The sequence below is a fragment of the Phacochoerus africanus genome, chromosome 10 (assembly GCF_016906955.1).
Source record: "Phacochoerus africanus isolate WHEZ1 chromosome 10, ROS_Pafr_v1, whole genome shotgun sequence".
Classification (NCBI taxonomy): Eukaryota; Metazoa; Chordata; class Mammalia; order Artiodactyla; family Suidae; genus Phacochoerus; species Phacochoerus africanus.
In genome coordinates, this window is record NC_062553.1 from 32,090,899 (window position 1) to 32,115,701 (window position 24,803).

General features: G+C 44.7%; 1 protein-coding gene across 14 annotated transcripts in view; it reads right to left on the reverse strand.

Moving 5' to 3' along the window:
* APBB2 (amyloid beta precursor protein binding family B member 2) overlaps positions 1-24,803 on the reverse strand; it is a 387,671-nt gene that overhangs the window by 234,000 nt on the left and 128,868 nt on the right. For 13 of the 14 annotated variants that reach the window (XM_047799535.1, XM_047799534.1, XM_047799531.1 and 10 more), the window contains one exon: positions 12,861-12,975. The exons of the other annotated variant lie outside the window; for it this stretch is intronic. The gene's annotated coding sequence lies outside the window, so the exon portion shown is untranslated. The remainder of the gene's footprint in view (positions 1-12,860; positions 12,976-24,803) is intronic. 14 annotated transcript variants of the gene reach the window in all.

The following is a 24,803-nucleotide window of genomic DNA, read 5'->3' on the forward strand; positions in this document are numbered from 1 at the left end:
ATGCACTGAGTGCTACGCCCAAACGCCAAAACATTAAAAGAAAAAGAAAAGAAAAAAATCCAAATTATTTCTCCAACCCCTTAATTTAGCAACCAAGAATGCCAGGATAAGTTTTTTTCCCCCCATAAAAATACAGAACCAGCCTCCAAATTTCTTGAAACCACCAGGGTGGAACTTAGTCATAAAAAAAGTTTGAAAAGAAGCAGGAAATTTAATAATACCATTACCCTGAAATCCAATAAAGCCTGTTGGAGCTCCACATTTTTAAGAAATCAGACTATTTATGCTATTACCCCAGGACTATTATAGTTTCCTATAAAGCCGTAAATACACACAATGTAGTCACCAGAACACTGACTACGACTGTCATAAAAAAGGCCATAAGGAAGATACCGGCCATGAAGTATGGCTCCACGGTACCTGCTACAGCAGGTTCTCGCAGATGAGTTCATTTCTTTCAAAAATTGTATTTCTAGGTCCACAACTCATCACTTCCAACTGTGAACAACTTTTAATAACGAGTTAGAACGTCCTTTTCTGAAATGTTTTCACACAGGCTAAAGGTCATAGTGAATAGCAAGGAACATTTATGAGGCTATCACAACGCACAGGACAAAGCTTAGAACACCGGATCTCCACATTTGCTTCGGCTGCCACTGCACGCACCTTTAAGTATCTGAAACCCAACAGAGCTCTTCAGCGAATAGGAAGTAGTGAGAAAGCGAGTGTTGTTTCAACCTTGTGGTGACACGAGAGCTGCTGTGCACTCACGCGTCTTATCGGCATTCAAGGCAGAAAGTAGGGGACAGCAACGAAGTGCACTGACCTGCTCATTTGTCAGGTTTTATCAGGACAATAAATCTTTCCCAGAAAGCCCACCCCCATCCCAGCGCACGTATCCTCAGGTCCCACGGGCCAGGACTGGGTCACATGCCACACAGGCTACAAGGAATGCTTAGAAATCAAGGGTCAAGACTGCCATGTTGGTTTACACCATCACCACCCAGGGTCTGATGCTGATCACCGGCCACCCTGAATGAAATCTAGCTTCCAGCAGCAAAAATGGGGCAGGATGTGAGCACTGAGTGAGGGAGCAAGGAATTGTGTCTCCATTTTGAGTCTCCATCTTGGAAACAAGCAAGTTTTCCAACAAAGAGAGAAGATAATGAATTACTGTATTTCCAAAGTGCCTTTTGCTCCTCACACCATAAGGATTTACTACAAGTAAAGTAATATTTTATAAATGCCAAGGCCTATAAAAGCAAACAAACAAAAACTGTTTCCTCTCGTTTTTCTCTCTATATAAACAGGTATGAATCATCAATCAAACAGCTGAAGAGTGGGTACTATGTCTTACTGCGGTGAATCCTGAACACAACCCAAATACGAAGAAGCTTTAATTGAGGTGAGGTTCATCTCTCCCATGTAGAAAGGCCATGTTGGCTGCAATTCAAACTTTTCAGGTACCAGATGGGGAGAAGCATCCTAAACGTTCTTCCCCCACCTTGTTTCCCCTCTGCCTTCAGCCCCTTCCCTGGCCCTGTCTGCTCAAACAGGTGCATCTATTCAGCACCCTGGATCTTCCACGGGACCATGTCACCTGTCCCCTTAACGTTCAGCAGCTTCCCACTGCTCTTAAGAAAACAATATAAACTCGTTATCAAAGCCCTCAGGTCTAACTTAGCCCCGTGTCCTTCTCTAACCTCATCTCCCACCAAGCCCCACAATGCCCATTATACCAGGGCCGCCACGGCCCCCTTGCCATCTTCTGAAGTGTCCCTATTCCCACAGCCTGGAATGAGCCATCCTCATTCTTCACACAGATGGGATAGTCCCATCCTTCAGGTCACAGATCAACCATCACTTTTTCAGGGACCTATGTCACCCAATGTCACGTGGACCCTGCTCAGTAACTCTCCATCATGCTACTGATCCCTGCTCAGCACGTACCAGAATCCATAATCATCTTCCCCGTTGGGTACCTTTCCCGCTGTCTCCATCACCGGGATGAACGGAAGGTCCATAGGAGCAGAGACCTTACCTACCTTATTCACTGTCTATCCCCAGTGCCCAACATGTAGAAAGGGCTCCGGACTATTGCTTCTGCCCACTCACGCACACACACACCTGCTTCCAAGACAGGCTCAGAGCAGGTGACCTCTAACTCCCTCGATATCACTAACACCTTAGTGTGACCACCAAACAGACCCTGCATCCTCAGGACCTGGCCCCTTACAATCTTCAGTCTTGACCTTGGAATTCCCTCTCTCCCCAACAGCTTCTCTTGCTTGTAACCCCTTCCTACTCCCCTTACACTGACTGAAGCAGGCAGCACAGTGCTTGGGAGCACACACCCTGGAGCCAGAATAGCCTGGGTTCAAATCCCAACTATATCACCTACTGCATAGCCTTGGGTGCATGCGTGTGTGTGTGTGTGTGTGTGTGTGTGTGTGTGTCTTTTGTCCTTTTAGGGCCACACCCGCAGCATATGGATGTTCCCGGGCTAGGGGTCAAATCGGAACTGTTGCCACCGGCCTACACCAGAGCACAGCAATGCCAGATCCGAGCCGCGTCTGTGACCTACACCACAGCTCACAGCAACGCCGCATTCTTAACCCACTGAGCGAGGCCAGAGATCGAACCCACAACCTCATGGTTCCTAGTTGGGCTCGTTTCCGCTGTGCCACAACGGGCACGCCTATATAGCCTTAAATAGTTACTTATCTCCCCTGTGCACCTTGGTGTCCTCATCTGTAACTGAGCGGTAACCACAGCACCTATGTCACAGAGAGGTATTGGGAGGATTATAAGAATAAACATGACACGCTTAGGACAGTGTCCCACTATGTAAGTGTTAGTCATTAACAATAATATAAATAGTATTGGAGTTCCCGTCGTGGCTCGGTGGTTAACGAATCCGACTAGCAACCATGAGGTTGTAGATTCGATCCCTTGCTCAGTGGGTTAAGGATCTGGTGTTGCCTTGAGCTGTGGTGTAGGTGGCTGATGCGGCTCGGATCTGGCGTTGCTGTGGCCGAGGTGTAGGCCAGCAGCTACAGCTCCGATTGGACCCCTAGCCTGGGAACCTCCATATGCCGCAGGAGCGGCCCTAGAAAAGGCAAAAAAAAAAAGGACCAAAAAAAATAACAATATAAATAGTATTATTATGAACATGCTTTGTTCTCACCAGGATATGCATTCCCTTGGACCCTTCCCATGTGCCCCGTTTTATTAGCCCCTCCATGATATCCACTCCACGTAACCTTTACTTACTTATTTATTTATATTTTTACACAGCCACACATGCAGCATATAGAAGTGCCCGGGCTAGGGATCGAATCGGAGCTGCAGCTGCCGGCCTATGCCAGTCACAGCCACCCCCAATCCAAGCCACATCTGTGACCTACACCACAGCTTGCAGCAACACGGGATGTTTAACCCACTGTCCTAAGCGTGTCATGTTTATTCTTAAACATCCCGTGAGGCCAAGGATTGAACCCACATCCTCACAGACACTATGCCCAGTTCTTAACCTGCTGAGCCGCACCAGGAACTCCTCCTGTGACCTTTAAAAACCACCCATGGAGAATTCCCATCATGGCTCAGTAGAAATGAATCTGACTAGTATCCATGAGGATGGAGGTTCGATCTCTGGGCTTGCTCAGTGGGTTAAGGATCCAGCATTGTCATGAGCTGGGATGTAGGTTGCAGATGCATTGCTGTCGCTGTGGAGTAGGCTGGCAGCTAAGCTCCGATTCGAGCCCTAGCCTGGGAACCTCCATATGCCATGGGTAAAGCCCTAAAATGACAAAAATAAAAATAAAAATAAAAAATAAATACCACCCATGGCACCTGCAGTCCCACAGCTGCTCTGCTAACCACATGGTCAGAGTCATACCTGTGTGTCTGACTGGAGGAAGACGCTAAATTTTTCAGTCCTTGAAATGCACTGACTACATTTGTCTTTACTGGCCTTCCTCTCCCCAACTGCTACATCACATAATTTGTGTCTAACTGATGCAGTTACTACTCATGGCCATGTCCACATACGAAAACATCACCTCTTCCAGGACAATACATAACTCTCCTCAGTCCTCCAGAGAAGCCAACACAGCATTACCAGCATAGCAGATGCAGCATCAATCCATCTATTAATTGGCTCTGATCCCCCTTCCAGCCTTAACTCCACCCCATCCCTCAACTAAAAGAAAGAGGAAGCCTCTTTAAGCCTTGCTTAAAATGGACTCTTCAGCATGAGGAACAGTGATTTCAAAAACAAAAAGCTTCTATCTCCTAATGTTCAGGAACTCCTTTTGATCCGGATCTAAGCCCTAGTCACAAGGATAAGACGGTAGCAGGTATGCGTGATTTAGCCGAGTCTTGGTGGATTTACTGGTATCGAGCTCCAAATAAGCAAGACGTAACTTAAGCTCCTTGAGGAATGTTCTCGTACCCTCGGAGATGGAGATCAACGTTTCCCATAAGCAGACACTGCTAAGAAAGAGTTTGAAGGAGAAATCAAATGTAATCCCATGGATTTAAGTATTTCCCATAAAACTGAAAGAGAGAGTGGCTAAAAAGTCTAAACATACCTTTAACAAAACCTTCTCAACAGAATATTCAATAGTGCATGATTGCTGTTTTCTATTTCTATACTATCTGTCCATCCACTCACACACACACATAAATACACATACACAATCACATTCTCATAAAAGGCAGGTCTAGAAGGTACAGATGTTAACAACAAACTGATCTATCTCATGACTCTGAAATATACCACGTTATTCCCTTCAGAATTCTATTTGTTTCATTTTTGCAAGTTTTTGTGTTTTTTTTTTGTCTTTTTGCCTTTTCTAGTGCTGCTCCCATGGCATATGGAGGTTCCCAGGCTAGGGGTCCAATTAGAGCTATACTCGCCAGCCTACACCACAGCCACAGCAACGCGGGATCTGAGCCTCGTCTATGACCTACACCACAACTCACGGCAATGCCGGATCCTTAACCCATTGAGTGAGGCCAGGGATTGAACCCGAAACCTCATGGTTCCTAGTCGGATTCGTTAACCACTGAGCCACAACGGGAACTCCTGCAAGCGTTTTTTGTGACCTTCATTCAACTCATCCAAGCTCATTTCCCCCAAGAACAATTTCAAGTTTGCATAAAGGAGCAAGTGTCAAGGAAACCTGGAAACGTGATTCTATTTGGTTTGGTTTCATAATTCTGGTTTCCAAAAAAAGTTGCCTATTTCTCTTCTTTTCTCTCCGGAGGCTGCACTCAGAAGATGGGTCTTCAGCTTCCAAAGTCTGGCTGGGGCACTTCCTCGCAGCTGCCCCATTAGCAGTAAGTGCTGTGGCCACTTCCCTGAGGACAACACATTCTTCTCATCTCTGAGTCAAAGCCTGTCCGCATATACAGAAGGCGAATCCATCCCTCCCACCCCGATCCTCTTCATAGGGAGTGGGGAAAAGCTATCAGACCCCCTCTGGTTAACCCCAAATGCTGGGCGTGAGGTCTGCAGGGACTCGCCACACTCTACAAACAGGTTCCCTTGCAGCAAGAGAGCCAGTCTACAGGAAAAGTGGGGGGCGGTGTACACACAGCTCCCTCCAGACTATTCTGCCCTGTTTTCCACAGCCTCATTCTGCAACTAACACAGACACCAAGCAGGCCTCCTTCCAGGACGCTGACTCCTACCTACTAGTGAAGATGACACAGGACGTCTTGGTTTGCTTCTCTGCTGTCACAGAAGGGGAAAGAGCTGGGCCCAGAGCTTCCTCGTGCACAGGGGACTTTTTGTATTACAACAAAACAAAATTTCAAATCTCTGAGAAGCAGCAAATTACACAGAAGAGGTTTCTTGTTGTTGTTGTTATTGTTGTTTTTAATTTGGACTCCTGAACCTTATCTTTTTTTGTCTCCAGGAAAAGATAAGGATATAGAAGTAGCCTTTCTTTACTACTGTTAATATCAAAATAAAGCCTTATTTTCTAAGACAGGAAAACAAGCTCCATATTGAGGCGTATCTAAAACTACTGCCAGTAGGCAGACCTCAGGTAACTAATTTCACAGATTAGGCCCACATGCCATGCTAAAATATAGAACCAAACCTACGGCTTCAGAGACGTGCCCAGAAAGCAGTGTTCCACGAGGAAAGCCGGTGGCCGTCACTGAGATTACACTTCCCTACGAGGCACAACTGCGATTACTCGGGTACCGGTACCTCAGGAAGGATCTGCAGGACACCTACCCACTGAATTCACATCTGCTTAACACTTACTTAGGTTTAAAGTTCTGAGGAAAGCAGGGACTGCAATCTGGTGAGTCAAAGATCTTCAAAAATTCTTTAATAAGAGTGCAGTGATAACATTTCTGATCAAAATGATGAGCAAAGATGACAGAGACGGACTGCGCATTTCAAATACATGGCCAAATCGCGTAAGATAGAGCTAACAGCTTTTTAGGAGTTCCTGCCATGGTGGAGTGGCTTAAGAATCTGACTGTAGGGAGTTCCCGTTGTGGCTCAGTGGAAAGCGAATCTGATTAGCATCCATGAGGATGCAGGTTCGATCCCTGGCCTCGCTCAGTGGGTTAAGGATCCAGTATTGCTGTGAGCTGTGACGTAGATTGCAGATGCAGCTCGGATCTGGCGTTGTTCTGTCTATAGTATAGGCCAGCAGCTCTCGCTTTGATTCGACTCCTAGCCTAGGAACTTCTATATGCCACAGGTGTGGCCCTAAAAAGACAAAAAAATAAATAAAATGTGCAGGCAACCCTTCAATGTAGCAACTGCACTTCTAAACATTTTTTAAGGACAAGAAAAAACAGAATCATGAGCGATGATTAATCTAGGACAGCAACAGCCTGGAAATAACCACAATGTTCAACAATGGGTGACTATTAATTATGACACATCCATGCAATGTAATAAAGTATAAGATCATTAAAAACCACAAACTAGAAGAATGTTTAATATCAAAATTTCCGTGATGAATTAAGTGACAAGAAGTAGGTCATAAAATAAGACGATAATCACAATGCTTAACCTGAAAGCACAGATGCTTGTACACACACACGAAAATTATAAAGACATGCAGAGTGTTAAGGGTGGGGTTTTTTTTCCTTGTGCTTGTCTGCATTTACACATTTCCTAAAATAAATGGATCTCTTCTTTTTTCTTGGACAGAAGAAAAACATCATCAGAGCATTTTAAAAAATCTTGTTCCCTTTAACCTTTCCCAACTCCTCCATCCATTTTCATAATGGAAGCTTATTTTTTTGTTTGGTTTGGTTGGTTGGTTGGTTTTTCATTGTTGTTGTTTGGCTGCACCTGCGGCGTGTGGAAACTCCCCGGACCAGGAATCTAACCTGCACCACGGCAGTGACAACGCCGGATGTTCAAGCAGCTGCACCACAGGAGAACTCCCATGGGATCTTATTTCTACAACCATGGAGACTCTCCAGGCGCCTCTCTGCTGTGATCACCAGCATCTGGACAATCCTACAGGCCTTCCTCCCACAGCAGAAAAACCATGAAAACCAGAGCAGAACGCCCCTCTGCTGGGGTGTCACGTCACGTCCTGGCTGTTCTGGGCCGTGAGACCCCTTGGCTGTTCATGATCTTGCACTGCTCTCAAGCTCCCTATCTTAACTCAAATTTCAAATGTTCCCTCAAACCCAGAAAGAATTCAGAACCCTCCCCCTACCCCCTGAAAACTCCAATTCTGCCCCAGCTCGCCCTCCGCTATTTTGCAATCTCTAGGCCAGTGCTTTTCAAACTGAGAACAGAGATCCGTTAATACATGGAGAAAATCAATCCAGTTGGTCCTGGCCAGTATATATATATTTATATATAATATGTAATTTTTTTTGTGCCTTTTTGCCTTTTCTAGGGCTGCTCCTACAGCATATGGAGGTTCCCAGGCTAGGGGTCTAATCGAAGCTATAGCCACCAGCCTACGCCAGAGCCACAGCAATGCAGGATCCGAGCCTTGTCTGCGACCTACACCACCGCTCACGGCAACGCCAGATCCTTAACCCACTGAGCAAGGCCAGGGGTCGAACCCACAACCTCATGGTTCCTAGTCAGATTCGTTAACCACTGAGCCGTGACAGGAACTCCTGGCCAGTATTTTTAACCATAATAAAAGTTGCTCCTCACGTGGAGGGGCATCAGGCTCCTTGGGTTCCCCATCTCCCTCCGGAACACCACATCAACAAGTCCTCTACAGGCTGCAGCTACTCTGCAGTACTACCGGTTCAGAAAGGTATTTCTGACACTTTGTGGAGTAAACGCAACATTTAACATTATCCTCTTTCTATAAAGAAACAGAAAAAATAAATATATTGAGAGAATACTGAAAGTATAGAAAAGCATTCAACAAAATGCTAAACACCATTCTCGCTGGGTGTGTAGGGTTGTAAGAACTTATTTCCTCTTTATTTTTAAAATGTTCTGTATTAAACAGATAATACTTGTATGATTCTTAAACCCTTGCTACCATTACTGTAATAATTATATTATTCTTTCTATATGAAGGGCTCTCCTAGGACCTTCAGGTAACCTGTTTATCGGGTTCAAAGAGTGGATAAAAGAGAAAGAAGAGACAGATGTCAACATCTGGTGATGCTGCATCTTTTGGGCCTTTAAGACCGTATTACTCAAGGTCATGGTGTGGAGGACAGGCGAGTGGACAGCAGCTAAAAAGTGACCATTCAAGGGATGACCAGGTCACTAGAAAAGAAAGAACACAGACAGGAGGCAGATAAACCTAGGCTCCAACCATGACTCCACTCTGACAGGTTACTTGGCTGTTTCAAGACTCAGTTTTCTCATCTGTGAAATGGGTGATGATCAGATGAACTTTTCCAAGTCTATCCACTTTGAAATGAAGAACTTCTGGTAAGTTCAGGACACAGTGAGCAGCGTGGGACAGAACCACAAACAAGACCAATGTCTTTCATCACTGAGAACAGGGGAAGTCAAAAGAAATAATCATATGTGCCTGTTCCTGTTTAAACTTTTTAAATGATGATTGCTTAAGAAAGGGAGGAAATGCCCACCCTGTAAGTAGAAGGGAAGGAAAGGCAGCGGCTGGGGCCCAGCACATGGTCAGCCTGGGAGGCTTTTTTTTTTTTTTTTTTTTGCTTTTTAGGGCCACACCCACAGCATATGCAAGTTCCCAGATCCAATCGGAGCTACAGCTGCCAGCCCATGCCATAGCCACAGCAATGAGGGATCCTTAACCCACTGATCAAGGCCAGGGATTGAACCTGCATCCTCACGGATCCTAGTTGGGTTCATTAATCATTGAGCCACGAGGGGAGCTCATTGGAGGCCTTGATTACAGCCCCTTAGCCTTGGTCTGCACAGGCTCCATCGAGTGCTCAGGAAAATGCTCTACAGGGGCTTCCTGAGGACAGTTATCACCCAGTCCGTTCCCTAAGCCCAAAGGGATCCCACAAATACTTGAGCTTCTGTCACTGATGAAGCACTGTCCTCACACACAGGGGAGAGGAGGTTAGTGTCAGAGTTCAGACAAGGCACACACACACACCCAGATACAACAAGCAATGTGGGCTTCACGCTTCAGGACAGAGACGTAAGAGCTCCAGGAACGTGCACTTCCTGCTGGGGAACGAGCGACGCTTCCTGGGAAAGGGGGCGACTCTGCTGCACCTAAAGCAGGAGCAGGGTTTTAGCAGATTGTTCACAGACGGATCTGCGTTCCAAAGAGGGCACAGCACGCGCAATGAGGCACCCCGAGGCAAGGGTGTGCTTGGCAGAAGCAGCCCACTCAGGCCAGCCTAAGGCAGCTATGGAGGAATAAAACTATTACCAACAACACTCACACTCACAACACTCACTCGCAACACTCACTCCTGACTAGGAGCCAATCAGTAACTGTAGGTATTATCAGGAGTAAAGGAAATGCAGAGGGCTCCAATATTGGGGTGACCTTCTGGACTACTGGGCTGCCGTGAACATTCTCAGCAGAGAAGTGACGTGATCAGGGCTGTGCTTCTGTGAGATGAATGTGGCTGCTATGCACGAGCCAAATCTACAGGCAGAGAGACCTCAGGCTAGCGGTCAGGGGACTACTCCAATGGTCCAGTCCCACGGTTAGAGCCGTGGCTGCAGTCATGCAAGGGAACCACAAGGTGCAAACAAACAAACAAAAAAATGGGGATGCCATCTTATCAGTGAGTTCCAGGATAATGAGTCTAAATACAAACACAAATATCCATATGAAGTCAGGAAAGGTCGCTCCGGCTACTGACGCCTTATGTTGATGTTCAATGGATGTCCCCACACCTTCCAGAACAGACCAGCATCCTCCCCTAAGAGATGACAAACTTGAAAGGCAGAACAATGGTTCCAAAACATAAGGGAAGAAAGGCCAAAGCTATGGAGTTCCCGTCGTGGCACAGTGGTTAACGAATCCGACTAGGAACCATGAGGTTGCGGGTTCAATCCCTGGCCTTGCACAGTGGGTTAAGGATCCGGCGTTGCTGTGAGCTGTGGTGTAGGTCGCAGATCCCGAGTTGCTGTGGCTCTGGCGTAGGCTGGTGGCTACAGCTCTGATTCGATCCCTAGCCTGGGAACCTCCATATGCCACAGGTTCGGCCTTAGAAAAGACAAAAAAAAAAAAAAAAGAAAAGCCAAAGCTTCCATTTGCCACGTGCACCTCAAGGACCATTCAGAGCAGAATGTACCTCCAACACATGACGGAGTGTTCTGACCACACTTAATGACAAAACTATAAACTCCAGAGGAATTTTTTTTTCCCCTGAAATAGTTCCTCTTCTCCAGGGAACGATTCATGTCTGAACTTCCTGTTCAGACACAGGCCTGGCCAGGAGGCCCCATGTCATTTTAGATTTCTTGCCTGAGGTGAGAGGAGACAGAGCAGCTGGGGTGAATGTTCCCTAGAGCTGAGAGTGGCCACTGAGGAAGGCCAGGAGGTGCCAACAAGCAGGTCTTATTCAATCATCAGGAAAGGGGGAGTACAAACAGGAGAGGGGAGAATGGAAAACAAATCACATAAAATAAATGATGGTTTTGATGTGATGGAGGAGGAGGATCAACAATACTGGGAAGAGAGACGGAAAGTACAGAACGGGGAGAACCACGTTCTAGGTCCGGGGAGGGATGCTGCGAGCAAGGCATTATGCAGACATGCCCGGGCCGGGGACCACCACACACGCCCACTGGACAAGGGAGCCACACACCCTCCTTCCCACCAGAAAATGGCCCCAAGGACACCGTCAGCAGAGGCTATCTCTCTGCTAGGGATGGCCAGCTCCTTCCTGGCACCCAGGAGGGGGAGACAAGAAGATGGTTTTCTAGACTAGAGCGTCTCGGTAAAAATCAAGTCTAGTGAAAAAGTAGCGCTTCCTCTCAACGCCTGCACAGCTCTTTAGAAAGCTCTGATCTGATCACTTGTGATGGAACATGATGGAGGATAAGGTGAGAAAAAGAATATATATATATATACACACATACATATATATATATAAAATTGGGTCGCTTTGCTGTACAGCAGAAATGGACAGAACACTGTAAATCAACAACAATAAAACATTTTTTGTAAAAGAAAACGAAAGCTCTGGTGAGGAGATTCATGGTGAATTATTCACCAAGGTGGGAAAACATGAGCAGCACACCACTGATGAATTTTCCAAGGAAACCTACTACTTCTACTTCAAGAAGCCAAACTTTAAAATCTTAACCATTTTGAAAGATTAATTTCCTCAAAATATATTAGATTGAACCATAAGCAATTAGCATTTTTGTAGGTCACAAAGATCAACAATTTCATATGGTTCAATCGCAGAACAGGCCTTCAAATTTTCTTCTACAGCAGAGACAGGCCAATTTTTTTTCTGAACAGGCTGGATCGCACATATTTTGGGCTCTGAGGATCAAGAGGCAAAACAGAGATTATGCAGGTAACCATTCAAAACTATGAGAATGGAAGTTCCTGCTGTGGCTCAGCAGTAATCAGCCCAACTGGTATCCATGAGGATGCAGGTTCAATCCCTGCCCTTGCTCAGTGGATTAAAGGATCTGGCATTGCCGTGAGCTGTGCTGTAGGTCGCAGATGCAGCTCGGGTCCTCTGTCGCTGTGACTGTGGTGTAGGCTGGCAGCTGCAGCTCCCATTCAACCCCTAGCCAGGGAACTTCCCTATGCCACAGGTGCAGCCCTAAAAAAAGACTAAATAAATAAATGAATAAAACATCGTAAAAATAAATTAAAAAAAAAAAAGAGGAAAAGGCAGCATTTGTAGCCATTCTCAAAGGACTACTGTTGGGGAAATGAACTGCCCTGAGACATAGGAAGTCATCCCTGCAGGAATCAGCAGCCTCTTCCTCTGGAGAATAAGAAATAAGACGGGGATCTCCCCTCAACCTGTACTCCATAATGACATACCCCGAGGACCTCTTCTGGGTCCATGAATTTTTTTTAATTTCCAAGGAATTTTAAAAATCACTGGGCAACGTTTCTAATTGATCGCACTGCTATTGTTTCAAATGCTACATACTATAGCCAAAAAAGAGGAAAGTTTATAAACAAACAAACAAACCCCTATGCGTGAGTGGATGCACTGAGACAGAAAAGTGAGCCTGCTGACAGATGCTACTGGTCTGTCTTCGAGGGTCACTGGATTATAAAATCCTAATTTAGCTAACATTTCTCATCATTCAATATTAAAAACTTACCCTAGAGCGATTCATTCTCCTACATGTCTAAACACGCTCATGTATATCTTATAAACCTTCACCAGCTCAGTACCTGGCAATAGTCTACAATGAAAATTAAAGGAGAAAAAGGGAGAGAGAGAAATCGCATACATACATGAGCTGCCTGGATGACAGGGAGCCTCTGGGTACCGTCTGCCCATAGCGACCAGTCAGCACATTATCAGGGGCCCTGGCAGTTTCCAAGTACTCAGGAAAGACAGATGGTTAAGCTGTGTGGGGGGAGGGAGACAAAAAAAAAGGAGAAATAAAAACAGATTTAGGATAATGATGGCATTTTTTTCATTAAAATGCTAATGATGACCACAAATTTCTAGATAACCAGGATTATGAATTATTCAGTCAGAAGTGAGAGGAAGCCCCCCGTCACTGTCAGTGGGCCCAGGGCCCCTGCACTAAGTGTGACAGAAGCACAGGTCACTGCAAGTCTATCCATCAGGGCCAGCGCTCACTGGCCTCTTCAGAAGACCCGACAACCCCACCCATACTGAGGCTTTTTCATCTCACTCTCCCTTAAGATCAAGGAACAGCACTAGCCTGCCTCTTTGCTGTGACATCTGAACTAACATCCTATAAAAACTCTAAAAGCTTGAAAGGAAAAGTGAAATGTTCTGTATTGGGTAGCAAAGACATCAAGTTGATTTTTAGTTAACTTCTCATTAGGTGTTAACAGCAAAGTACACATACCACGCATGGACAGCCCAATAAACTTCCCTAAACTGAACACAGCAGATCAAAACCCACGACATTATCAGCACTCCAGAAGCCCCTCAAAGCTAACTACTAAGCATTGATCCCTTTTGCCCATTTTTGCAGATATCAAATTGATTTATTGTCCTTATTTTTTCATTAAAAAAACACACATTGGAGTTCCCATTGTGACTCAGCAGGTTAAGAGCCCCACATTATCTCTGTGAGGATGCAGGTTCGATCCCTGGCTCAGCAAGCTAAGAATCCAGTGCTGCTCCAAGCTGCAGTGTAGGTCACAGATGTGGCTCGAATCCTGTGTTGCTGTGGCTGTGGTGTAGGCCAGCAGCTACAGCTCTGATTCGACCCCTAGCCTGAGAACCTCCATATGCCACAGGTGCGGCTGTAAAAAATAAAATAAAATAAAAAATTTTTTAAAATAAAGTAAAACCCAAACTCCTTATGGTGACCATAAAAAAAAAAAAATCTTAAAAACTCATATCGAACGCTTATATGCAAAGCACCGTCCTGGGTATGGGAGCTGCAAAGATCAATAAGACACTGTCTCTGTCTTTAAGGAAAGCGAAGTCTGGCGGGACCAAGAGACACACACAACGGCCCCCCAAGGGCAGTGGGATGAGCACGATGAGTGAGATTCATGGCAAGCAGCCCCGAAACGGAGAAGGAAGGGAAGGCTTCCAAGCAAGGGGTGCCTGGCGGGTCCTCCAGCTGGGTGGGACTCAGCCAACGTGGTGACCGAAGAGAAGACAATGGAAAAGGCAGAAGCAAGAAACTGCCGGGTGCCGTTCAGTGCTGCTGGGCTCTTGAGGGTGGAGCCAGCAGAGAAGCCTGGAGCCAGACCCTGAGCTTGTACACGTATCCAAGAACTTGAAACTGCTTGTGGACAGCCACGGATGGGTCAGCTCTGGGTTTCAGAGGCATTACTCCCGCTGGATGGATTCAAAGAGGGCAGAGTGGAGGCAGGGAGAGCGGCTAGGCTGGTTTGGCTGTCAGGTAAGAGAGGAAAGGTGGAGATTAGGGCAGTGGAGGGAGGAGGGAAGGGGAGAGGAGAGAAGAATTAGTACTTAGGCCACATCCAGATGCTCAAAGCAGAACATGGAACTGACCACATGGGGGTGGATGGCCATGACCACGGAGGTTGGTGGAGAATACAAGGGAATGAACAGGTTTAATGAGGAAGACAAAGGGTTTCATTTGGTGCGTTAGAAATTGAGATAGAGAAGATTTGGATGAAGACACCAGATATTCTTGAGCACGACGCTTGGGGAAGAAACCCGGGCAAACGGTAAAGGCCTGTAATTGGTCGTTACATAGAGAGTAGCTGAAATTAGATTAATGGGTGCGGATCACTGAAGGAGTATCTGTAGAGTGAGAAGATTAAAAGATCAATGGGACTTCCCTTCGTGGCAGGAACCATGAGGTTGAGAGTTCGATCCCTTGCCTCGCTCAGTGGGTTAAGGATCCAACGTTGCCATGAGCTGTGGTATAGGCTGCAGACAAGGCTTGGATCCTGTGTTGCTGCGGCTGTGGTGCAGGCTAGCAGGTGTAGCTCTGATTTGACCCCTAGCCTGGGAACCTCCATAGGCTGTGGGTGTGGCCCTAAAAAAAAAGGATTAATGCTACAAACAGAGCTCTAGATTCCTTAACAAACTAAATAAAGAACTACATGACCCATCAATCCCACTTGTAGGCACGTATCCACAGAAAATGTAATTTGAAAAGATATATACACCCCAATGTTCACTGCAGCACTATTCACAACAGCCAAGACATGGAAGCAACCTAAATGTCCATCAACAGAGGAATAAAGATGTGGTACCTATACACAACGGAATATTACTCATCCATGAAAAAGCATGAAATAATGCCATTTGCAGCAACATAGATGGACATAAAGATTATCATATTAAGTGAAGTAAGTCAAAGACAAATATCATATGATATCATTTATGTGGTACCTAATAAAAATGATGCAAAAGAAGTTATAGAACAGAAACAAACTCACAGATTTCAAAATCAAACTTAGGGTTACCAAAGGGGAAACTATTGGGGGAGGAGGGATAAATTGGGAGGTGGAATTAGCACATACATACTACTACATAGAAAAAGGGATAACTAATAAGGACGTCCTGGGTAGCACAGGGAGGTCTACTCAATGTTCTGTAATAACCTATATGGGAAAAAAAGAATAGATATATGTATAACTGATTCACTCTGCTATAAACCTGAAGCTAATACAACATCCTAAATCAACTATACCCCAATAGAATTAAAATAAAAGCAAATAACAGAAAAAGGATAAAAGCAGAGCCCTAGATAACACAATGATACAAAGGGCAGAGGAAAAAAATCTCCTGAAAAAGACTAGTGAAGGCAGGAGTTCCCATTGCGGCACAGTGATTAACAAATCCGACTAGGAACCATGAGGTTGTGGGTTTGATCCCTGGCCTTGCTCAGTGGGTTAAGGATCCAGCATTGCCGTGGGCTGTGGTGTAGGTTGCAGACACGGCTCGGAGCACATGTTGCTGTGGCTGTGGCGTAGGCCGGCGGCTACAGCTCCGATTAGACCCCTAGCCTGGGAACCTCTATATGCCATGGGAGCAGCCCTAGAAATGGCAAAATGGCAAAAAGACAAAAACAAAACAAAACAAAACAGTGAGGCATACAGAGAGGTCCCATGGAATACAATGAGATGAAGATAAGAAAAGAAAAATATAGCTTTGGGAATTCCCATCGTGGTTCAGTGGAAACAAATCTGACTAGCATCCATGAGGATGCATGTTCAATCCTTGGCCTTGCACCCCAGTGGGTTAAGGATCTGGCGTTGCCGTGAGTTATCGTGTGGGTCGCACACGAGGCTCGGATCTGGTGTTGCTGTGACTGGCAGAGGCCAGCAGCCACAGCTCGGATTTGACCCCTAGCCGGGGAACCCATAGGCTGTGGGTGTGGCCATAAAAAGACAAAAAAAAAGAAAAACATAGCTTATAGCTTTGGATGTGACGCTTAAGCAGTCACTGGTCACCTTGGTTGCAGGTGGTTTTGCTGAGGCGGTGGAGGCAGAGATAACAGCAAATAAAGAAGGGAAAGGAGAAGGCTCGGTTGTTGGAAGGGATTAGTGTTAATGGAAGTCCATACTGTCATCAGAAGAGAGAGAAAGGTTGAGAGTACCCGGGTGAGGAGGGACGGATGAAAGGGATCCCAAAGAGACGGGGAAAGGGCCAGGAGTAGAGATGAAGGGGCCGACCTCGAAGAGGACTCCCCAACCCTCTCATATTAGGATCTTAGCATTTGAAGAGTAAAAACAAATCTGGATATGGTAAGGTACCAGCATTAGGATACTAGCAGCAACAGACCAAATGACATCATTACTTGCAGTGAAAATAGATGCTGTGGCTCTTTGCTGCAAGTGGATTGACATGAACACAGTCTGATGACTCGGATCCCGAAAGTCTTGTTTTCCAGCATGCTACCCTCTGAAATTAAAGTGGTCTAACCTTTTTTAAGGTTACGAAACATAAACACCAGTACATACCAAGGTGGAAAGGGGCATTTGAGAGGTAAGCACATGAATAAGTAGAACTTATTTGTACAGAGAAGATGGCATGCAAGCAAAAGACTCAGAAGAATGCTCCTCTTTTTTCTTTTGTTTCTTCTCCTTTTTTTTTTTCCCTTGGTCTTTTTAGGGCTGCACCCATGGCATATGGAGCTTCCCAGGCTAGGGGTCAAATCAGAGCTGTAGCTGCTGGCCTACACCACAGCCACAGCCACGATGGATCTGAGCTGCATCTGCGACCTACACCACAGCTCCCAGCAATGCCAGATCCTTAACCCACTGAGCAAGGCCAGGGATCGAACCTGCATCCTCTTGGATGCTAGTCAGACTCATTTCCGCTGAGCCACGACAAGAACACCATGAAGAACGCTCTTCTTAAAATGACCTTTGCTCTTGGATGTCCTTCCCAAAGGTTTACACACAGTTTCATTAAGTGAAACCAGTACCTACATCCCACAAGGCTTCTTACGATGCTTCAATTCAAACCTCCCCTTTAGCATGACTAACCTAATAAAAATGAAAAGTCAGGCATCTGAAAGGCAAGAGTGGAGGTGGCAGTGGCACCTGCCCAAGATTTCCCAGCAAAAAGCCCCTTAAGGCAGCAGTGACATCATCATGCTTCTGTCTCCTGCCCACTCTTCCACCTCAGGTTGTGGCAAATCTGCAATCAGACGGGAGTGACTTAGCTCTTGGAATGCACTCCATCAATGCCAAAAGTAGAAAATCGAATGTGATGGAAAACACTGGGCAAAGTAAATTTTCTGTTCTTCAGGCAGCCTTTGTGATCTGTTCACAAACTCTAAGGCTGCTCCAGGCTTTGTCTATTCTGTTCACAGGGACAACTCCAGGCCATCTTTGGAAGATGGCAGAATTTGAGAATTCTGGAGAACTCATTACCATCCTTGAAGTCAATCACGATTGAGACAGTTCCGGAGCCATCAGACACCGACTGACGGGCCATTCATTTTTGCACCTCTGGGGCACAGAAGATACAGCAAGCAGTCCATAAATATGGAATAAATCAATAACCCAATACAAAAGTGAAAAGTGTTCACAACCAGGAGGTAAAGAGGCCAATTACACGATGAGAACAGAATTAGTCTTTCTATTCCTTCCTTTCCCACCCTGATTCAGAGCCAAGCTGCATGTCGCGTTCGACTGCATTTACTTTCCTCTTCGCAGAAGAAAATCTTTAAGAACTCATACATAAATATTGTGTGTTAAGTAAGAGGATGCAGAAACCATGAAATTATTAAAAACAGGATGCCTCTTAAATGGGAAAATAAGTAGGGGTGAACATTTTAAGCATACAAAGAAATAGAAATTGCCCACTTTACATCTGTCTGCCTTCTTTGTCAACCTTGAGCATGAAGGACAGAACCTCATTATTCTAACAGCAGGGCGCCTCTCCTCCCAGCCGCTCATCCACACAGCAACCAGCTCAGCCTCGACCCACCAGGGCAACAGATCCGTAATAAGATAATCAAGCCACACTTCCTTAAAAATTCCCATCTTAAGATGTATTTATATTATTCATCGCCTCCCATCTCTTCTCAACAGCAAAAGCTCTGAGATATCACCAATTGCACCGAACGCATCGTGCACGCTATCACAAGAAGCACACACTGTCTGGAAACAACTTTAAGGATCAAGTGTCTCAAAGTGAGGAATAGTGGGCTCTTGTCGTTTGGTTTATGAGTCGGTGACATTTCTTTAAACTGTTAAAAAAATGCATCGTCCTGAAACATCAAACCTGTTTCTGACCATCTACACAGCAAGACATGGAGAAGGAAACGAGTCTTGGAGACTGCCATCCTTTTTCGATTCTTGATGAAGAACCCAGGAGCCCAAGAAGAAGAAGACGCTCTTCACCTGAATGCAAGCCACCAAGGGGAGGGAAGCACTATTTATGTCCGGGCGCCAAGTGCTTAGTGTGCGACTCTGTAACTACTATATTGACGGTACTATCCATAAGATATTCGCCAACACAAACGCTCTGCAAGGACATTAATCCTCAACAAAGACATTGGGAGTTCCCGTCGTGGCTCAGTGGTTAACAAACCTGACTAGTAACCAGGAGGTTGCGGGTTCGATCCCTGGCCTTGCTCACTGGGTTGGGGATCTGTCGTTGCGGTGAGCTGTGGTGTAAGTCGCAGACGCAGCTTGGATCCCACGTGGCTGTGGCTGTGGCATAGGCCAGCAGCTGTAGCTCCGATTGGACCCCTAGCCTGGGAACCTCCATATGCCGTGGGTCCGGCCCTAAAAAGACGAAAGACAAAAAAAAAAATTAATGCTTCCCTCCTCTTCTCCAAATTCTTATTATGCTGATATGGGGCAAAAATGCCAAGAATTCTCTCCAATAAATAGTTCATGTCAACAACCACTTGTTCTACTATCTTCCTTTCTATTTATGATAACATATTATCTCTACTTAAATATTTGCTGCTATTGACCCAAAAGACAAATTTGTAAGTAAAATATTTTTTAAAGGGCTTTAATGTAACATCTTTTTGGATATGAAAATGAGCTCAAGCTACTAAAAAAATTGGTTATGCTCTAAATATATTCTATAACGCATTAAATCATAATTCTCACTATCACTCTGCAATTATAATACTGCATAATTTCTGCTTTTTAGAAACCTCGAGGAGCAAGATACTGGAGACGATGAGGATTTTCATGGGAGCTTAAGGACAACCATACCTAAGTAATAAACTGGGTTTAATTTTAACCATGCTGGATACATTTTTTTTTTTTCTAAAATGTAACCCCTTCTCAGAGAATCCAGAACATGGTTAATCTTTGGGGACACAGGATCATCAATAGGACTATCAATTACATTGCTCTGTTAGAACATGAGCACGCTAACTGGGGGAAATGAAGCTGGCCCAGGGGATCCGAGGCTGATGCTGCATTTCTACTACCCTGATTACAGCTGGATTTAGGGCGGAGGTCCTACCAAAGCAGCAGGATGCTCTGAGAATCAAAAGGAAGAAGTTACTGAAATTCGAACACAGGAAAATACAGATATAAACACATTTTCAAGAGCCAAATGAAATCTAAGTCACTGATTCCGGTCTAGAGCCAAGTAGAGTCAGAATGTAAATGGAAGGTAAAAGGCTAGAACACAGGGACCATGTCTAAACTGGCTCCATCCACGCCTGCGCTGGTGGTGAGTGCCCTGGCCCTGCCTGGAAAGGACTTGGCAGGACAAACTTTCCAGGCACAAGGCGGTGTTTGCTCCTCCACTCAAAGGCTGACTGCAGTGTCTGGGGAGATGTTTTGCCTGCCTTTCATGGTCTGGTGACCTCTTTTCCCTTGCTTTCAGAAGTCAAGTTTCATTGCGTTTAGAATATCAGCCTTTCCTTTCTTCAAGTCAGCTATGATTTTGGAAACCAAATAAAATTAAAAAGCAGAAGAGAACTAAAACTCAAAAAACAGCTCTAGATCATCGCAGTACGCAAATTCCAAACCCATCCCGGGCAGCTGTGATGTCTTTTTTGCTTATTCCTTGGTTCTTATAGAACTCAAATAGTGTTCCTTAAGTAGGATTCACATGAAGTCATTGGTATAAACGCAGCCAAATCTAAAACACGCTCTGGGGTCTTATTTGCAAGTGACCATGGTTATTTAACAAAGACTTCTTTTAAAGAAATCCAGTAAGTTGAATATCCAGGAACACAACTGAATCAATTGTTCTGATGTGACAGATCTGTGGAAATGTGGGAATGAACTCAAAACCTGGAGAACAGGAAGGCTTTGCCACCGGATAAACAAGTAGCGGGGGCAAGGCAATTAGCCTTCTACACCCATCTGTAAAATGGGTTAATGACAATGATACCTACCTTGCAAAGGTAGGAAGAAGAACAAATGAAAGGCTCAGGCAATAGAGACAAATGTAAACAAAACCTTAATTAAGTGGAAATATGGTCCATAACCCCTATGACACATAGGTCTTTATTTAGAGCCTTGCAAGTCATCTGCCTAATGGTTTCCATCCAACTCTCACCACCTCTGTGATAAGATCCTCTTCCCAAATTATTTTTGACTCCTTTCCCTCTGGTTAATAAATGTTTTTAACTTAACTGTTTAAATCGGAAGTACAAGTATTACTGCATTTTCAAGTAAGGAAACTCGAATGTAAAACTCCCCCAATTATGATATTCCCACTTTTTTCCTTCCTTAACTTTTCTTTTCTTTTTTTTTGTCTTTTGTCTCTTTTTTTTGTTGTTGTTGTTGCTATTTCTTGGGCCGCTCCCGCAGCATATGGAGATTCCCAGGCCAGGGGTTGAATCGGAGCTGTAGCCACCGGCCTACGCCAGAGCCACAGCAACGTGGGATCCCAGCCTCGTCTGCAACCTACACCACAGCTCACGGCAACGCCAGATCCTTAACCCACTGAGCAAGGGCAGGGACCGAACCCGCAACCTCATGGTTCCTAGTCGGATTCGTTAACCACTGCGCCACGACGGGAACTCCCTTCCTTAACTTTTTATTCCAATGATTTCTTTTCTCTTTCATCCCACTTTTCTTTATTGAATCCTTGCTTCCTCACGTTAAGTTATACCGTTGCAATAACACTAACTAACATCTTTAGGTTATTTAGCAGTTTACAAGGCACTTTCATATATTTTACCGCATTCCCCTTAAATTACTTCTACTTTCTTCCCCTTATTTTCCCATGTCCATTTTCTAAAACACAAACAGAACTCCTTCCTAAAATTAGCAAAGAAGCAATTTCTCTCCTTCCAAATGCCAACACGTTAATACACAATACTCTGCAGCGTTGTCTACAGCAAGTTAGGCTATCACTGAGTACACCTAAATCCTGACACATCCAATTTTTCTTGCAAATAATTCTTCCTCCCCAATGATGATCTTCTGAAATTAAAATACAGTGAAAGGAGTTCCCGTCGTGGCGCAGTGGTTAACGAATCCGACTAGGAACCATGAGGTTGCGGGTTCGGTCCCTGCCCTTGCTCAGTGGGTTAACGATCCAGCATTGCCGTGAGCTGTGGTGTAGGTCGCAGACGCGGCTCGGATCCCGTGTTGCTGTGGCTCTGGTGTAGGCCGGTGGCTACAGTTCCGATTCAACCCCTGGCCTGGGAACCTCCATATGCCGCGGGAGCAGCCCAAGAAATAGCAACAACAACAACAACAACAAAAGACAAAAAATAAATAAATAAATACAGTGAAAAATATGTCAATGGACCAACATGTTAAAATAAGACAAAAAAATCTCCTTAAGAATTATCGAAAGCAGGGATTTCCCGTCGTGGCCTAGTGGTTCACGAATCCGACTAGGAACCATGAGGGTGTGGGTTCAATCCCTGGCCTTGCTCAGTGGGTTAAGGGTCCAGCATTGCCGTGAGTTGTGGTGTAGGTTGCAGATGCGGCTTTGATCCCGCGTTGCTGTGGCTGTGGCCTAGGCTGGAGGCTACAGCTCCGATTGGACCCCTAGCCTGGGAACCTCCATATGCCTCAGGTGCAGCCGTAGAAAAGACCAAAAAAAAAAAAAAGAATTATCAAAAATAGTAAATTAAAAATAAGAGAAAACAGTAAAAAGATTTAAAGATAAAGAACGAAGATGATATTGTTTTAGTTTTCGGTAAAATTTCCATTATCTATCTCACTAGACCTATTTTTCTCTAAGCTCTGCACTAAGTAATCTGATCATTAAATCTGTGAAAACCACAAGGGATGCACCCATCTCATTAAAAAAGATGATCTTTTGAGTTATGATAATGAGAAAGAGCATCTATTTTTGGTTTTAAGGACAGAAGTACTTCCTGCTTGTTGCTCAGAGGCAGCAACACTTACAGTGAGCTTTAGCACAAAACAGATGCCTGGCACACTCTACCTATGTGATGAAAACAGGAACCTTCAAATAGAAATGTTTCCTCTCAGAACCTCTGCAGATTCTCAATCCTGATTTATCAACAAAGAACACGAGGTGTCTGAAACAGACAAATATTAATTCTACCATGTGAAGGTAAACATTATTTTTTTAAGAAAGGATTCTGTCAACTCTAGGTTGGGAATCCGATCAGATTCCCCTCTATTCATTCAAACCCTATATATAGGATACAAAACCCTTCGGACACAAAAAAACTGGAATTAGCTTTCCCTTTGCTTTATAATGGTTGAATAAGGCCCATGGTAATTTTGCCGTAATTCTTGACATACCTTAATAATACATTAAACATTATTTTAAAAACCAGGTTTTTTTTTTTTTAATGGTTGTTAATGTTAAAATTGAAGTACTAATAAAGTTTAAGGAAAAAGTTGAAAGAGAGACCATATTTGGTCCTGATTCTGCTGGCGGTGTTTACATGTTCAATAACCTAAGCCTTTGGCACATTACAAAACCTTCTGCATTTTGCAAGAGATGTTATACTAGGAACGGAGAAGGATATCATAGTCTAATATTCTGTAGTATCTACGGAGGTGCTTCACGGAAACTCAGTATCCTACAGAATATAACTGGAATCACTACCTAAAATGGTACTTAGAAAAGAAAGTTTTCCCACTCTGGACACCGCTCAAGTCAAACTAGTAGGGAATCTAAGAAAGAGAGACCCCACTGGGATTGTGGCCGTGGGAAAACCCGAGGGGACAAAAGTCATTTCTTTGTAATGTTTTAAATCATATGGTATTCTTGTGATTGGATGTGAGGTCAGAGGTGGAATTTCTACCTAAGAAGTAACTGACCCTTTTTCCTAGTATGGAGTCAAATCAAGAAAGGATGATACCTGGTTCATTCTGACAGTGAGAGTATCTAAATGAAACTAAAAAGTACAGGAAACAGAATCCGCCCTAGAGTAACCATATTAACTCTTCTTTAATGGAGCAGATAACCATGTATCCAAACCCAAAGACCAAATCCCAAAAGTTCACGAGTAGAGATTTTCAGGATCAAGTAGATGGTAGGTAACGTTCATGTGCTAAACTGCATTCCTTCCAGACTCCACTGAACGACCCTAAATAAGAGGCAGAGAGAAACTAACAAGAAGAAAGAAAACAGGAGAGGAGAAAATAATGGAAAAAAATTTTGGAAAATGGAAAGCAAATGGGCCAACGATGAGTGAAATTTTCAAAGCAGGGACAGACAAAACTTAACACCTCCTGGCACAGCCGTGAGAAAGAAGCCAGTCCATACGGGGCACAGAACCTTAGGAAAGTACCAGTTCAGGCACAGTTACCTCCAAAGTGGCAGTGGGGGGTGGAGAAGGCAGGGTGGAGGTGGCATTGAAAACTGGAGAACTGCTTACAAGATGTTTCAAGGAATAAACCTCCAGATCTTTTCTCAGCCATGAAGTTTATCAATTGTCTCTCACAGCACCTAAGAAGGTCTGGACTCAGGGACACCAGGAATATGAGTGGGTGGAGGTACGATTCTGAAACAGTCAGAGTGTACACTCTGAAAGGAGAGACCACAGCCCCATCCCTTGCTGGGTTTCTAACCAGCCCAAGAAAAGAGATCTACAGTTACCAAAACTAGGGGGAAAGGGGGCTTCTGAAAACAATCATCCTCTGGCAAGTAAGGTCACCATCGCTAGGTGACATGAGAGAGAGCCTGTCACCTTGCTCATGCACAGAGAACTTCCATACCCCCACAGAAATAAAAATGCACAGCAAATCATCAGCAACATGTGATAAAGAGTCTAACACAACACACAGGAACTTGAGAAAAGAGTCAATGCTGGGAACAGGAAAAGCTTCACATACACATTATTAAAAAGATATTTGCATCCATACGTCAAGAAAGAATAGGATACT